Here is a 17,229-nt window from a genome sequence, read left to right on the forward strand (position 1 = left end):
TTCTACTTCTGTTATATACAGACCAACCACACTCTTTTTAATGGCTGCAGAGTGAATCATGAAATCATAGTAAACATATACTTTAATGTGTTCAGCCTATTAAGGAGCATTTATATTGTTTCTAATATTTTGATAGTATAAATCAATACTGTATCAGATTCTTATACCTCTGTCCTTTGGCTCTTATTTCTAACATAGAACAGTTGAGTCAAAGAGTATGCATGTTGAATTTTGATAGGCACTGCCACATTGCCTTCCAGAAAGATTGACCAATTACCGATTTACCAACAAAGATTGTCCTTTGTTCACATTCTCACCAACAGTGGACACTGTCAGTGTTTTAATTTTGATAGAACTGATTGGCAAGAGCATGCTACTTATTTTGATTTATAGTTACCCAATCAGTAGTAAGATTGAGCTCATTTTCAGTCTTTCCTTTTACTATGCCTACAATAAAAGACATAGCTGAAACTATGGTTTTTGGTTTCTTTTAGATATAGATGACCAATTCAAACAGTGATATTTCGAACTACGAATTTCTAAGAAGATTCACACTGGAATGTTACTTATGTCCATATTAGGAAAATCAGTCATAATTGAACCCCCAAGGTCAAATTGCATCTCATTTTTATCCTGGGATTCATGTAATAGCCAAAAGTATTGAAAGACCAGAAACTATATTCTTTTTATACTTTAAAAAAATTTCTTCTTGAATTCGAGTTTTGGACTCAAAGAAAAAAAATTTCTTCTAAAAAAACACTGGGATACATGTGCAGAACGTACAGATTTGTTACATAGGTATATGTGCATCATGGTGGTTTGTTGCACCTATTGACCCATCCTTCCCCTCATTCCTCACCCGCCAGCAGGCCCTGGTGTGCAAATATTCTAATGATTTTTGTACCAAATTTATCACACTAGGAGCTGCAAGTAAGAGAAAGGACTCTGACCAAATTATGGAAAAAAAATGTATTAGGAGACTATCAGGAGCCCATTGTTGTGCTAATTAATGGGTGACTGGTCACCAGGAATCACTACCCTAGTCTCATATGGCTGGCAGGTCACCTCCACATGGCAAATGTTTTAAGTTCTTTGGTCTCTGTGCTCAAGAGTCTAATGCTAGGGGAAAGCCTTTAATTGGCCTAATATGGGCCTCAAGGGAAGTCAGGCTTTTTATGACAGACCCAAAAGACAAAATCCAACCGGAAGGAGATCCTTCTTTAAAAGGAAATTGGAGTATTGTCAGGAAGTGAAATGGATGCTGGTCAGAGAAAGCAAAACAAACCAAACAAAATTATCCCTACACTAAACTTACCAATTGCCTTTTCTTCTCTTCACCTCGTAAACCTGTCAATGCCTACAGTTCCTGTAGATAACCTCATAGGCATCATGCTGCCCATACCCAGAATAGGAGCCCAGGGGCAGAATAAGGGAGACCATCTCCTTCCTTACAGTTTGTGCAATGCTTGCTCAAGTATATTGTACTCTGCCATCCCTGGGATCAAAACATTTCAGTCTTAGAACAACTACCCTGAGAGGTTTTCATATTGACTTTCACTCATTCTCCATAATTATCCTCAAATGCGTAGAAATCCTGTGTTTCATTTATTCATTCATTCTTCTATGCAACCACTATTTATGGAAAGCAACTCTGTGCTAGACATTGTCCTAGGTGCTAAGGAAACAGCAGTGAAGTGGAAAGACATCTCTTCCCTGGTGAGGCTGCAAGGAGTAAGCAGAGCTGGACTTTAGATCTTATCTGAAAAGCAATAGGAAGCCACTCAAACCTTTTGGGTAGGCAAGAAACATGATCAGATTATATTTTTGACACATTATGCAAACTGGTACATAGAGAATGGACTGCAAGGGGAAATGAACCAGGCCACGAGGCCAGTCAGAGGACCAGTGTAGCAGCTATATGAAAAAAAGATGGTAGCTTGGACTAGTTTGGTAGCCAAAGAGTAAAGAGATGTGGACCGAATAAAGAGATATATCTGAGGTAGAATGAATGGAGTGAGGTAGGGGGAGTGGTGGTGAAATAGGAAAGGAAAGAATCAAAGATAACTGATATTTCTGGCATGAGTGGCCAAGTAAATGGTGACTACAATGGGTAACCCAGGAGGCCTTGGTTAGAAGGCAAGCAGAGTAAAGGATGAATTATCTTCAGGTCAGTCCGAGCACAAGTGCAATTCTTAAGTCAAGTGTGCAGTTCTCATGTCATGTATGCAATACAGTGTCTAAATCTGAAGCTCAGGAGAGAGATCCAGCATGCAATGTCACCAGTGGTTACAAGGCCAAAGCGTTAGAGGACACTGACCAAGGAGAGTCCAGATTGAACAGAGAGGGATAGCAACAGTAAACTTACATATTTTAAATAAAGAAACTCTAAAATATTTTGCCTCAAAAACTGTGAATTCTGTATTTCATGGAACCCTACATTAATTCTTCTCTTCTATTGCATTTTTTTTTTTTAAATGGAGTCTTACTGTCGCCCAGGCTGGAGTGCAAAGGCGCAATCTTGGCTCACTGCACTCTCTGACTCCTGGGTTCAAGCTATTCTCCTGCCTCAGCCTCCCGAGTACCTGGGAATACAGGTGGGTGCCACCATGCTCAGCTAATTGTTTGTATTTTTAGTAGAAACAGGGTTTCACTGTGTCAACCAGGATGGTCTCGATCTCCTGACCTCGTGATCCATCTGCCTCGGCCTCCCAAAGTGCTAGAATTATAGGCATGAGCCACAGTGCCTGGCCAGTTCTTAATACTGCCAGGAGTGCTTTAGAAGGCTAGGAATATGGGGTGAAAGATTAGACACCCAAGCAGCTGAAAACCACATAGAGTTTTGGTAAATATATGTACAATTTGAAAAATATATTTGCAAAAATCTAGGTGTCTCCGGTCTAGTTCTTCCTATTAATCAAAGAAATTACTGAGCTTCATGGCCCAGTCTATGATCCTAGTTCTGACCGCTGCTACCCATAAAGGCCTCAATGAATTCCTCTTTGAGCTTCCAGACTTCCTTGGCTGGTGACTTGTTCCTCTTGGGATAGCTTTTGCCTGCACTGAGCAGCCTGGCCCCCAGCTGTGCAGGGCCCTCTCTCCGGTGAGAGGAAACGCTTTCAGCTTAGTCTGTTAACACAAACATTCAAAAGCAAACATTCAAAAGCCACAGATCATGTTCGCATAAATAAAATAGGATTGAGAAAAGATTTGCCCAAGAAACTAAAGGGGTGTTTAAAAAACTGCCCTTGCTTTCCAAGTAGGCAGGCAGCAAAGCCACAGCAATTCCAAAGGTTTGTGTACTTGGTAGAGCTGGGTGGCTGCAGCCACAGGCCTTAGAAGAGGAAATGCCATCCCTGGTACAGGCAGGCAGCCAGCGCATGAGTCCTGAAAGTACCAGAGAGAAGCAGAAAGCAGGGAGCACAGTTAGGAAGTGAAAAGGGGGAGGAAGGCACCAAGGAGATAAATGAGGAATTCTTCTCATCTAGAGTTCCCACCCCAGACCTAAAAGCCACTGGACAGAGCAATTCACTGTGCCTGACAGAGCTGGGGCTTGGCGGTGGGCACAGCCCAGAGTGACTAAGGCTGTCAGGAGGGGTGTGCACCGTCACTGAGGGGTGGAGAGGGGTGGTGGTGTCTGGGCTGAGAGATGCCTTTGCTTTGAAAGCTTTGGAGGAAATTAACTTTACAAGGTGCCTCCCTGTCTCCAAGAGTTATTAAAAGAAAGGAAGGAGCAAAGAAGAAATGGAAAAATGGTAATACCTCAGGAAGGACTGTGTGATCCCAACTGGAGGAAATGGGAGGCAGATGAAGTGACGAATGTGCAACTCTCCTACGGGAGGAAGAGCTCTGAATGTGACCTTGTGCAAATGGAAAAAAAACTAACAAGTCCAACAGCCAGTGTGGCTAACGAGAACACACACACACACATGCAAACACACACACACATACAGCCCTTTGAATATCTAGAAATGAGTGACTAATTAAACAGCCTAAAAAACCTCCAAGTACATAAAGTTTCTGTCAGTACTCCTGTTTCAATAAACCAGGTAATGGCAGGATTGGATGAGTTACTATAAATCATGGAGTCACCAGAAGGTATAAATCTGGGTGCCTTTGAGAGTCATTATAGGTTAGGTTCATAGATAGATAACTAGGCATTGATTGCTCTTTCAGTGATAAAGAAAAAAAAGTACTGGATCTAAAAATTCTTCTACAAAAAAAGGGAATTCAACTGAAGCTACATATTTCATACAGCATGAAGCCAGGTATTTTCCTGAATGTTAAAAAATTAGTATTTAATTTTTAAGAAAAGACCTCTTGCCTGACCATAAACAGATCAGGCAAGGCCACCTTGCCTAACTCAGAGCTTGAAAGTATAATCCCTAGAAACTTGTACCCACCCAGCCTCATGTACCCAGCAACTTCCTTACATTAAAAAAACGTGTTCAGGTGGGATGGCAAATCACAGTGGTTGGGAAATAATACATTGGGAGACTGATAGGGTTTGGCTCTGTGTCCCCACCCAAATCTCATGTTGAATTGTGATCCTCAATGTTGGAAGAGGGGACTGTTGGGAGGTGATTGGATCATAGAGGCCAACATCCCCCTTGCTGTTCTTGTGATAGTGAATTCTCATGAGGTCTGGTTGTTTACAATTATAGCACCTCCCACTTCACTCTCTCTCCTGATCTACCATGTGAAGATGTGTCTGCTTCCCCTTCACCTTCTGCCATGATTGTAACTTTCCTGGGGTTTCCTTAGCCATGGTTCCTATAAAGCTTGCAGGACTGAGCCAATTAAACCTCTTTTCTTCATAAATTACCCAGTCTCAGGTAGTTCTTTATAGCAATGCAAAAACAAATTAACACAGAAACAACTCATCTGTTTCATTTCTCTCTCTTCACTCCTAAGGTCTATAGTCACCTAGAACTCCTTTAGATAGCAAGTCTATAAGGACTTTGATCCTCTGGAGGTGATACTCAGATTGGCCTCCTAATGGAAGGAACACTTCTGTGCCTTCCAGATAGGTCTGTGTTTACTCTACTGGTAAAGGAAACATCTTCAGCTGGTTTCTGCTCTCTCCATCATCAAAGGTGCTCTCTCAACCTTTTATAACTCTGCTCCTTCCAACAGAGAAAGCCTAAAAGGGTTGGAAATTTTCTTCACCAAATTTAGAGTATCCTCACTGACATATTTCAGAACAGAAACTGCCCAAACCAAAATATACAAAAGTCATAACGGACACTCTAGCCTAATTTTATTTTCAGTATTTCTAATTACCTTGTGTGTGTATCAATAAATTTGCTAACTATAGCCACAGTATATTGAGTGTTTACTATATGCCAAATGCTTTACGTATTATCTTGTGTAATTCTTACAATAAGCCTATGAGATAGGAACCATATTGTTTTCTTGGCTCATTGAGCTTAGAGAGGCTGGACAGTTTTTGAGACGATAAGATTTGAACTCAATTCAAGAGTCAAGATTTGAGTCAGGATATGAACTTAATTCCATTTAACTCTCAAACCAGTTCCTCTAACCAGTACACTGAATTGGTTCCCAGGGCCAAAGACACTTTTATTTCTGCATAGGGAGAAATTGTCTAGAAATTCCATGCTCAGTTAGATCTTTGACTAGTATAATCAATGTTCTGTCTCTGATAGTTACCAGAAGTGGTGTTGTCAGGACAAGGTCAGGACACTGTATTTAAAATATTCAAACTATATTTGAATAATTTCCTAAATATCTCTTAATCTCTCCTTGATCCATATAAGCTCATTAACATATTCAGTCTACATCAGTCTGTTGAGTACTAGGTTCCATAAGTTTATTGCTTTATTTATTTTCTACCTTTTTATGTATCCTGCAGTTACTTTAGTTACATTACTAGAGAAGTCCTCATGCTCTATCATTCTCAGATTTAATAAATTGGCTGACAGAAACAAGATCCTCCCCCAACAAAATCTCAACAAACTGGAATGATGGAATGAAAAGGATTAAGAATAAAGAAGGAATTGTGAACTGAAGTTCAGTTAATCATCCAGTTAACTATGGAATGATGGCAAAAAAAAAAAAAAAAAAAGATGGATGTTGCCACTCAATGGTCAACCATGGGATGTGGTGATCTCAGGCTATTTTAATGGAAACATAAGGTCCAGGACAAATGGTGGATAGCTCCAGCCCAATTCTACCTTACAAATATATTAAGTTCTATTCAAGACACAAAGCTTTAAATGGTACAAGGATATTTGAATATTAAATCAAAAGAGAATGATGAGGAAATGAAGTGATTAAAAACCACAGTCCAGGCTGAGTGTGCTCACATCTAATCCCAGCACTTTGGGAGGCCAAGGTGGGCAGATCATGAGGTCTGGAGTTAGAGACCAGCCTGGCCACCACAGTGAAACCCCATCTCTACTAAAAATTCAAAAATTAGCCAGGTTGGTGGTGTATGCCTGTAGTCCCAGCTACTTGGAAGGCTGAGGCAGGAGAATTAATTGAACCCGGGAGGCAGAGGTTGCAGTGAGTTGAGATTGCACCACTGCACTCCAGCTTGGGTGACAGAGTGAAACATCATTTCAACACACACACACACACACACACACACACACACACACACAAAACAAAAAAACTAATAACCCACAGTCCATGAAAATAGACTCTGCGTGTGCATGTGTGTGTGTTTCTGTAAGGATCAGTTGGGTAGAGTGACTGTGTTGACACATTTGAAGGCAAGGAGTGGCTTCAGTGAGAATTAGAACCAAATGAAAACAAATTACAAGGAGCTCACTATAAGGGAAACTTTTCTATCAAGAAAACTGCCAAAATGGAATGTACTGCCTCAAATGATAAGTTTCCCATCATTGTGGGTATTCAAGCAGAGGCCGGAAAACCACTTGAGAGATGCTTTGGAGAGAATTGTGACATTGAAGTGGTGGAAGGGTGGGGAGGTGACTTCATGATCTCTAGGGCTCCTTCCAGTTATAGGAGTCCACATTTAATATCCTCACCCTTCATTCACCAACTGGGCAATCCCTTAAAAAGCCATTTACCTCTTTAAGCTTTAATATTCTTCTCAATAAAAACATTACCTGTGACTTCACAGGTTTGATCCTTTCAATAAAAGTCAAAACCTGTAACTTCACAGATTTGATGTGAAATACTAGTTATATTCTTCTAGGATTCACTATAAGAATATTTATTAAAATAAAAAAAGGTTCATGCAGCATCTAAAACTCAATTGCCTATCCTCTGAGGCACACTGCAAGGCCCTAAACTAGTTGATCTTTATGGTTCTTTTGGTTCTAAGATCCTATAGATCCTGTGGTTCTGCAGATTTCAACTGTAGAGGACAGGACTTTGGAAAACATGAAAAGACCACTTAAAAGAGGTGCTCATTTGAATTTCCTCACATTATCTATATCATATGGGAAATTTTGTTGTTGGAAATGAGAGCACTCCAGAATAACTACAAAATGAGGCAAAATGTTTTTACTAGGATCCATCTCTCAACTCTGCTTCTAGGTTGATTCTCAGGCTAGCTCTCCTCTTGGCACCAAAAATGATTACAGTAGTTCTAAAGCTCACGTCCCTCCACATAAGTAAGCCCAATGAGGAAAAGAAGGCTGAGTTCCAGTATTTCTAGCAAAAATCTAAAAGCTCTCTTTGGTATGGATTTACATTTCCATCCCTGAATCCATTACTGTGGCTAAGAAGATAGAATGGAGATGGGGGTATCAATACAACCAGACAATATAGTTGAGAATGGAAATGGTTCTCAAAAGAAATTCTGAGTACTAGACAGAAGGAGCAGGCAATGCTGAACAGTCTAGCCTTTGGCTGCCTAACATCAACCTGCAACTTCCACACGTACAACAATCACATTCCTTCCCCAAAGGGAAAAAATATAAAATCTCGTCTGGTTACTGAAGCTAGATCCAAGCCCAATATTTCTGTGTCAATGTGTAAATTACGTCGAGATTCTTTGTGGTTCAGTGATATGAGGGTAAATAATGTTAACTACACGCTATATATAATGAGAGAGAAAACAGAATTGCAATAAAAATTCCTAATTGCAAAGAGAAGTATGTGAATGTGAAACATCCAGTGGCCATCAGTCCTTATATATATTACAGTCTTTGTGGACATAAATGGCCAAGTCTTGCTATTTTGCAGTGAAATGAAGAACTGAAGCTGTCTTGCTTTCACTCTCCAAGAGGACCTCCCTTGTCTACTACTATTTCTGTGTGAGAGCCTCTTCCGAGAGCTGCATGGCTTCAGCAGCCCACTGCTTGTTGGTGTAAACAGAGGTGTATGGATGATGGGGACTAGGTCTCTGAGGACTGATTTTAGGGGTTGGGCAATTCATAGGGTATTGTTTTCAGAGCTGGGTGGTTTTCTATGATAGAAATCTCTCATGATTTTAGTTGGCTCCCATCGATATGTTTCTGGTTGTGATGGTTAATTTTACATGTCAACTTAACTAGGCCACAAGGTGCCCAAACATTTGGTCAAGCATTATTCTGGGGTTTCTGTGAGAGTATTTTTGGAAGAGATTAGTATTTAAATTGGAAGACAGTGAAGCAGATTGCCTTCCCTAACATAAGTGGGCCTCATTCACACAGTTCAAGATCTATATAGAACAAAAATGCAGACCATCCCTCAAGTGAAAGGATTCTTCTTTCCTGATAGTCTGAACAAAAACATCAGCTCTTGAGGATCTTCAGCTTGCCAATAAACCCTCATCTTGGGATGCGGTAGCTTCCATAATTGCATGATCCAATTCCTTATAATCAATCGCTTTCTCTCCATATATAAGCATCTTATTGGTTCTATTTCTCTGGAGAACCCCAACCAACACTCTGGTCAATTTGATGGGTTTTTAATAAAACTTAGAGATCTACTTGATTTAATTTTTAAATTATTATTTATAATACAGGTTTGGAATGGCTATAATTAATGGCTCCATATTGGCTTCTGTTTCAGAGCAATACAAAGCAAAAAGCTGGAGAGAGGAGAAACAGCTGCTTTCCCTTTGCTGAAAGGCTATACAGCAGCTACATCTTTTCAAGCGGCATGGATGTCCCATTGACAGGGTGGAGGGTATAACAAGAGGATTATAGAAGAGACCTGGATGAATCACACTTATCCCAGGCCCCCATCTTGCCTTACTGCACTTCTCCCTTCTCCCTCTTTTACTCAAATTAACTTTAGGAAAAAACATGGCTTTTCCATTCAGTCAAAGATTCAGATCACTGCTCTCAGTCGACTTGCATTGTAGTTCACAGGTGGAAAGTGCTTCTTGTCGCAAACTCGTTTCATTTCTTCTTGGTTTTTAAAGGCTTTGGTTTCAAAGTAAATCAGTCCCTTTCTTGCAAGACTTACAAAGGATTCAAACTGTAACCAATATGTTCCTACAGTTTGAATGTTTTGTCCAAATCCCTTAGTGCTGCAGCCTAGGAGGCATATTGGTTGAAGGCACTAACATACATTAGACAGCAGAATATCCAACCATTATACTACCACAAAGTGATAACTGCCAATGGCCAATTGTGGTAAAGACTATTACTTGTCCTACAATAACCATTTAACACTCCCCCTTAGAAGGAAGATCCACAATTTCTAGTTAGACACATTGCTGTGCAGAATAGCGTTCCTTCCATTCCCTTGCAAGTAAGTATGCCATGTGGACAAATGAGATGTAAACAGAAATGCTGTGTGCAACTTCCAGAAAGTGTTCTTAAAGGGACAGTTAAGATTATATTTCTCTTACAGACCAATCTAATTCTTACTAATGTTCTAGTCTAAGATACGTAGGTTCTTCTTACTATCTTGATTCAGCCATTTTTATAATCCAGAGACTGTCACTTGCGGCACTTTATTTCCTGGTGTCAAGGTCTGATAGAGTTCCAAAAAACAAAACAAAACAAAAACAAAAACAAAAACCCAACTTACTCAAACTTAAAAAAAAAAAAGTATTAGTTAATGTAAGTTAATGCTCCATAGGGATAGGTGGCTTGGCTTAATCTGAACCCTTGGCTTAATCTGAACCCAATCAGCTTCCTCTGAGTTGTCACCAGTCTTAGGCTGGCTCTCCTCACAGTAGTAAAAACAAGCTAACCCACTTTAAGCCTTACATCTTTATAGCAGAGGAGAGTCTATGCCTGTTCACTCTATTTTTGTGGTTCCCTCAGACCGCACCGGCTTAGGCCACCTGCAGTTTTGAACCAAACGTGATCAGAAGAGTGGCATGCTCTGTCAGTTTAGCTGATGCAAACCCATCCAGGAGCTAGGGTTGGGCTCAATCCCACCCAAAGCAGATGGCTGAGAACAGCCTGGGGGAACTTAAGGTATTGTTAGAAGAAGCGGGATGCATCTTGGGTAGCCAACAACAGATTTTTACAATATACTTAAATGTAAGTTAGACTTTGTGCCACCACTTGGATTAAGCTTTATAGATTCCTTACTATTCTCTGGAGAAATACTAAATCAAATTGTAAGAGATTACAGAATATTATAAAGTATTTTTGGGTGAGCTAAGTTATAAGATTTTCAGTAAACTACTTTTTGATGGGCTAAAGTAGCTAAGAATTAACTTGTCTTCCTTCACATTCCTAAGGAACATATATATCAGTTAAGGGAAAGGAGAATTTGACTGCTTAAAAAAGAAAACATCAAACCAATCCTTGCAAATGCTTTCCTTACCACCTAGGAAAGTGAGAAAAGAACATCTGGATCCTTCTCTCCCTTTGGTCCACATGCAGGTCAGCCATAAACAGTAGCTTCCTTCTTACAGAGTCCCTCATCTGAAAGACTGGCTGCTCATTCTCACTTGGCTTTCCTCATTATCTCAAGGTTTCCATTTCCAGTGCTTGGAAGTTTGTTTGTGAGGGTCCAAATGTGGCAGAAACAATTTACAGGCTTCCAAACTGCACTAGCTACAGAGGCCAACGATGTTGGCTGAACAACTGAGCAACCTTTCCAGGGAGAGATCTGAAGCAGAGAATTTGAAAAACACCTTCCAATCTGTCAGGAACATGGAAAAAGTTGCTGTCTCTTTTTTGTTGGCAAAAACCCTAAAAGCACAGCAACACACACAGCATCTGGTTAACCAACCACCAATACTTCAAAACACAGGAATTGGACTCTACTATTTTTCTTTAGGAACACAGAACAGCACAGTCAAGGGTTGGGCCACAGGGCTCTTGGAAAAATAGAAGTTATTGGGCTTTAGGGACTGTCTTTGCACCACAGATTCATACCATATGGACTTTAACTATAATCAACTGTTGAAGAAGCCCAAAGAAATCGTGATACCAAGAGGTGGTGTGCAACAATCTCTTCTCAGAGTAAAAATAACCTAGAGTGCTTAGCAGAAACTTGGGACAAGTAAAATTTTCTGAAACAAAAAATGAAACCATTATTTGATGTCTCTGTATTACCTGAGGGAGATAGGAAACTTCCTTTTTAAACAATCACAAGGCTCGGTTTACATCTCCTTTGTTATATAGTTCAGAGCATGAACACTTCCTTCTATGCCATGAAATTAAGGCTCATATTTTTCAAGGCCTTTCATTTGTCTGCTTTGGTGTTTTCATGGATGTTCTCCAACCATTCCATTTCCATTTATGAGTGTATTCCCAAGATTTCCAACAGGTCTTATTTCCAATAAGAAATTGTACTTCTCCTGTGGTTATCGCAATCCTCCCCCTGAGCTGGGCTCCCTAAATTTGTTCTGCCCAGCAACTACAGCTGAATTCACCAGCATGCCAAACACATGTTCATACTGCAGCTCAATATAATTGTCAACATGATAGTCATTAACAGTGGTCTTTGCATCCTTATATCCTTTCCACGTGGGCCCCCTTTACCAGGTAACACCAGATAGCCATGTTACCTGAGGTCTGCTGCAACAGCTTTGAGCAGTACTCAGTTCAGCAGTGCATAATTCACACTGGACAATGAAACAAACTTGATACTAATATCCTGGAACGTACTGAAAGAAACACGTGTTAGCATTATCAGTTGGTTTCAAACTAATTGAAGTGATTCAAATTGTTATGCCCAAACCAGCCAAGTATGTAAAATGGATAAAAGATTTGAGACGAGCTAAACATGCTATGACAAACAGCCTGCTGTCCGATGACTGAAGTGAAAAATTCAAAACAGAGCTTCACTAGTAGACTTGATCACGCAGAGGAATCAGTTAACTTGAAAATGGGTTGTTAGAAATTATCCAGTCACAAAAGAAAAAAGAAAAAAAGCATAAAAAAGAGTGAAGAAAGGCTAAGGGATTTAATCAAACACCATAAAGCAAAACAATGTATGCATTATATAGATTCCAGAAGAAGAAGAGAGACTGGAAGAGAAAGTCTATTTAAAGAAATAATGGCTGAAAACTCCCCAAATTTGGGGAGAGAATTGGACTTCCAGATTCATGAATCTCAAAAGTTCCCAAATAGGTTGAACCTCAGAAGGTCTACTAAAGACAAATAATTGCCAAAAGTCAAAGACAAAGTATTTTGAAAACTGCAGAGAAAAGTAACTTGTCACATACAAGAGAGCCTTCATAAAACTATAAACAGATTTTTCAGCACAAAGTTGGGAGGTCAAAAGAGAGTGGGCCATATTCAAAATACTAAAAAACAACTGCCAGCAAAGAATACTTGGCAAAGCTGTACCTCAGAAATAAAGGAGAAAGATTTTCCCATACAAACAAAAGCTAAGAGAGTTGGTTAGCACTAGACCTGCCTTATAAGAAATACCAAAGAAATTCTTCAAGCTGAAATGAGAGGACACTGACTAGCAATATAAAAACATGAATCTATAAAACTCACCAGTAAATGTAATATATAGTCAAATTTAAAATTCTCTAATATTGGTGAATTTAATGTGATGTGTAAAAACTTTTATCTCAGTATAAAGTTAAAAGATAAACATACTAAATAATTGTAACTACAATAATTTGTTAACAAATATACAATATTTAGAAAATGTAAATTGTAACATCAGTACCTAAAATGTGGAAGAGGGGGACGGAGAGTATAAGTACAGATTTTTTTTGGGTATGCAATTGATGTTATCATAGGCTTATAATAGTTTTTTACAACCATGAGATGTTTTATGTAAACTTACGGTAATTACAAAGAAAAAATCCTGTAGTAATACAAAAAAGATTAAGAGAAAGGTATCAAAGCATACCACCAAAAAAGTCATCAAGTCACAAAGAAAGATAGCAAGAGAGAAAGAAATGAACAAAGGAGTTACACAACAGTAAGAAAACAATTAAAATGGCAATATAAGTCCTTATCTATCAATAATGACTTTAAACATACATAGGTTAAATTCTCCAATCAAAAGACAGAATGGCTGAATGATTAAAAAAACAAGATCCAACTAAATGCTGCTTACAAGAGACTCACTTTAGCTTTTAAGAAATATGAAGGCCAAATGTGAAGGGGTGGAAAGACATTTCTTGCAAATGGTAATCAAAGGGTGTAGGGATGGTTATACTTGTATCAGACAAAATAGGCTTTAGCTCAAAAATTATCAAGAGACAATGAAGGTCATTAAAGTGATTAAAGGGTCAATTCAGTAAGAAAACAGAACAATTTTTTTTTTTTTTAATTTTTTGCATTTTTGAGACAGAGTCTTGCTCTGTTGCCTTGGCTGGAGTACACTGGTGCAATCTTGGCTCATTGCAACCTTTGCCTCCTGGGTTCAATGATTCTCATACCTCAGCCTCCCAAATAGCTGGGATTACAGGCATGTGCCACCACACTCAGTTAATTTTTGCATGTTTGGTAGAGAAGGGGTTTCATCATGTTGGCCAGGCTGGTCTTTAACTCCTGACCACAAGTAATCTGCCTGCCCCAGTCTTCCGAAGTGCTGAGTTTATAGAGTCCCCTGGTGCCCAGTCAGAAAATATAACAATTCGAAATATCTGACAGCAGACTTGGACAACATTATAGACCAAATGGACCTGTATAACAGACATACAGAACATTCCATCTAATGGCAGCAAAATATACATTCTTCTCAAGTGCATATGAAACATTCTGCAGAATAGATATGTTAGGCCACAAAACAAGTCTTAACAAATTAAAAAAGACTAAAATATTGAGTATCTTTTTCAACCATAATGGTATCAAAGTAGAAATGAATAAAAGGAGGAAAACTGGAAAATTCAGAAGTATGTGAAAATCAAAAAACACACTCCTAAGGCAAAGAATAGGTCAAAGAAAAGATCAAAAGAAAAATAAAAAAACTTCACAAAAACAAAAATGGAAACATTACATACCAAAATGTATAAGATGTGGTAAAATAAGCTCTAAGAAGAAAGTTTATAATGATACTTACATTAAGAAAAAGATGAGAACACCTCATGGCTAACAGAAGAAAAAAACAACAAAAACAAAACAAAACAAAAAACACAAAACACCTCAAACAACCAGTTTAAATCTTGAGGAACTAGGAAAAGAAAATAAGCCCAAAATTAACAGATGGAAGGAAATAATAAAGATTACAGCAGAAATAAATAAAATAACAAAAGAGAGAAAAAAGATTTTTAAATAAGATAAATGAAAACTGACAAACCTTTGCAAGACTAGCCAAGGAAAAAGAGAACTCAAATAAATAAAATCATAAATGAAAGAGAAATTAAAACTAATACCAAAGAAGTACAAAGAATCGTAAGAAAATACTATGAACAATTATACATCAACAAATTACATAACTTAGAAGAAATGGACAAAATTCTAGAAGCATATAACCTATCAAGGCTGAATCATGAAGAAATGGAAATCAGAAACAGATTAATGCAGGTAAGGAAACTGACCCAGTAATAAACTTTCCAACAAAGAAAAGCCAAGGACAAGATGACTTCATTGAATTCTACCAAATAATTAAAGAAGAATTCATGCCAAATTTCTTCTCAAACTCATCCAAAAAACTGAAAAGGAAATACTTCCAAACTTATTTTATGAAAAAGTATTACCCTGATAGTAAAGCTAGATAAAAACACTGAAAGTAAAACTCAAAGGCCAATATCCCTATTGAACCTAGATACAAAAATTCTCAACAAAATACTAGCAAACTGAATTTAACAGCACACTGAAAGGATGATATACCATGACTAAATGCGACTTGTCCCTGGGATACAAAGATGGTGCCACATGCAAATCAATACATTAGATACACCACATTAACAGAATGAAGAACAAAAATCATATGATCATCTCAACAGATACAGAAAAAGCACATGACAAAATTCAACACCCTTTCATGATAAAAAGCTCTCAACAAATTAGGTATGAAAGGAATGTATCTTAACATAATAAAGGCCACATGTGTCAAGGCTACAGCTAACATCATACTTAACAGTGAAAAGCTGAAATCTTTTTTGCTAAGATCAGAGACAAGACAACAAAGAATAGAACTCACCAGTTCTGTTCAACAAAGCACTGGAAATCCTAGCCAGAGCAATTAGTCAAGAAAAATAAAATCAAATCAGTAACGAAGAAGCAAAATAGTCTCTTTGCGGATGACGTGACATAGAAAACCCAAAGACTCCACCAAAAACTGTTAAAACTAATAAATTCAGTACAGTTGCAAGATACAAAATCAAAATACAAAAATCAGTTGGGTTTCTACAGGTTAACAATGAACTGTTTGAAAAAGAAAGAAATAATGATGCTACGTACAATAGCATCAAAAACAATAGAATACTTAGAAATAAATTTAACTAAGGAGGTGAAAAATCTGTTTACTGAAACCTACAAGCCATTGATGCAAGAAACTGAAGTACAAATAAATGGAAAGATGTACCATGTTCATGAATTGAAAGAATTTTGTTACAATATCCATACTACCCAAAATAATCTACAGAGCCAATGTAATCCTAATAACAACTCCAATGGTTTTTTTCCCCCACAGAAATAGAAAGAAAAGACAATCTTAAAATTTGATGAAACCATCGAGGAGTTTGAGTGGCCAAAACAGAAAAACAAACTGAAGGCATCACACCACCCAACTTCAAAATATACTACAAAGCTATAGTAATCAAAATAGCATTGTACTCCACAAAAAGACACATAGACAAAAGGAACAGAATAGACCCCAGAAATAAACCCATCAACTACCTTTGACAAAGCTACCAAGACACAATGAGGAAAAGATACTGAAAGAAAAAATCAAAAGTGCTGGGAAAACCGTATACCCACATGCAGAATGAAATCGGTCCTTGACGTTTTGTGTGACTGAAGAAGTTTGAAAAGGAGAGCGAGTGAGGGAGTGAGCAAGCTATAAAACTAGGCTGGGACCAAGTGAGTGGTTACCAAATGTCAGGCTGAGCTTTGGTACTTTATTTGGCAAGAAAATAAAGCTGAAAATAGAGTTATGTATTAGCTCATCAAATGAAAAAGGACGCATTTGGTTCTAAAGTTCAAAATGAGTGCAGTACATCACACTCCAGTATGGAAAATGTTCATGTTATAGGTCATTTTAATGAACACATGCACACACACTTTAGTTTTCAAAGACCAAAGTTTAAAGAAAATACTTTTTAGTCAAGTACAGATCCCCAAAGATTTAAAGCAATTTTTAATTTAAATAGTCTTCATTTTTGAAACATTTTCCCCTAGTACTCTAATTTCAAAATCAGCATTTCTCAAATGCTGATGCCACTGGGAAAAATTTCCAAATTGGTAATGAAAACATATGCTATGTACATCTGCTCAAACCAGCAGCAACATGATGTTAAACAAAAATCGATGGCATTAAAACAAAAATCCAAAAAGCCATAATGGCAACTCAAAAGCAGCAATGAGAACAAGCAGAAATTAAAATCTCTAGCTATAAACAATGAAGACTTACAGATTAAATCTAAACTTTACGCTTTCTGTTAGTACAAATCAGAAATCTCTTGCTACTAATATTCAAATAGGGTGCAACGGAGGTGTTACTTTTGTATTCTCAGTAACTACCTTTCCTCACCTGCTCCCTATAGCTTTCTTTTAAAAATTTCCCACTCCCTTGGGCAAATTCCTTTCTTGATCAGCTCAGGAAATAAATGTGATCCAATCTGGGCAAAATCAAAGTACTTCTCCAAAATTTTACATAGCTTGCTATATAAAAGCTTTGAACCTTGCTATGATAAGGTAAGCTTAAACTGTCAATTGCTGTTATCCACCATCTTCACCTCACTGCTCCTCATCCCTAACAGCATATCCC

General features: G+C 38.1%; 1 protein-coding gene across 3 annotated transcripts in view; it reads right to left on the bottom strand.

The window, feature by feature from the left end:
• Positions 1–17,229, bottom strand: part of ZNHIT6 (zinc finger HIT-type containing 6) — a 120,092-nt gene that overhangs the window by 36,930 nt on the left and 65,933 nt on the right. The window lies entirely within an intron of this gene.

The sequence above is a fragment of the Saimiri boliviensis genome, chromosome 11, assembly GCF_048565385.1.
Source record: "Saimiri boliviensis isolate mSaiBol1 chromosome 11, mSaiBol1.pri, whole genome shotgun sequence".
Lineage (NCBI taxonomy): Eukaryota > Metazoa > Chordata > Mammalia > Primates > Cebidae > Saimiri > Saimiri boliviensis.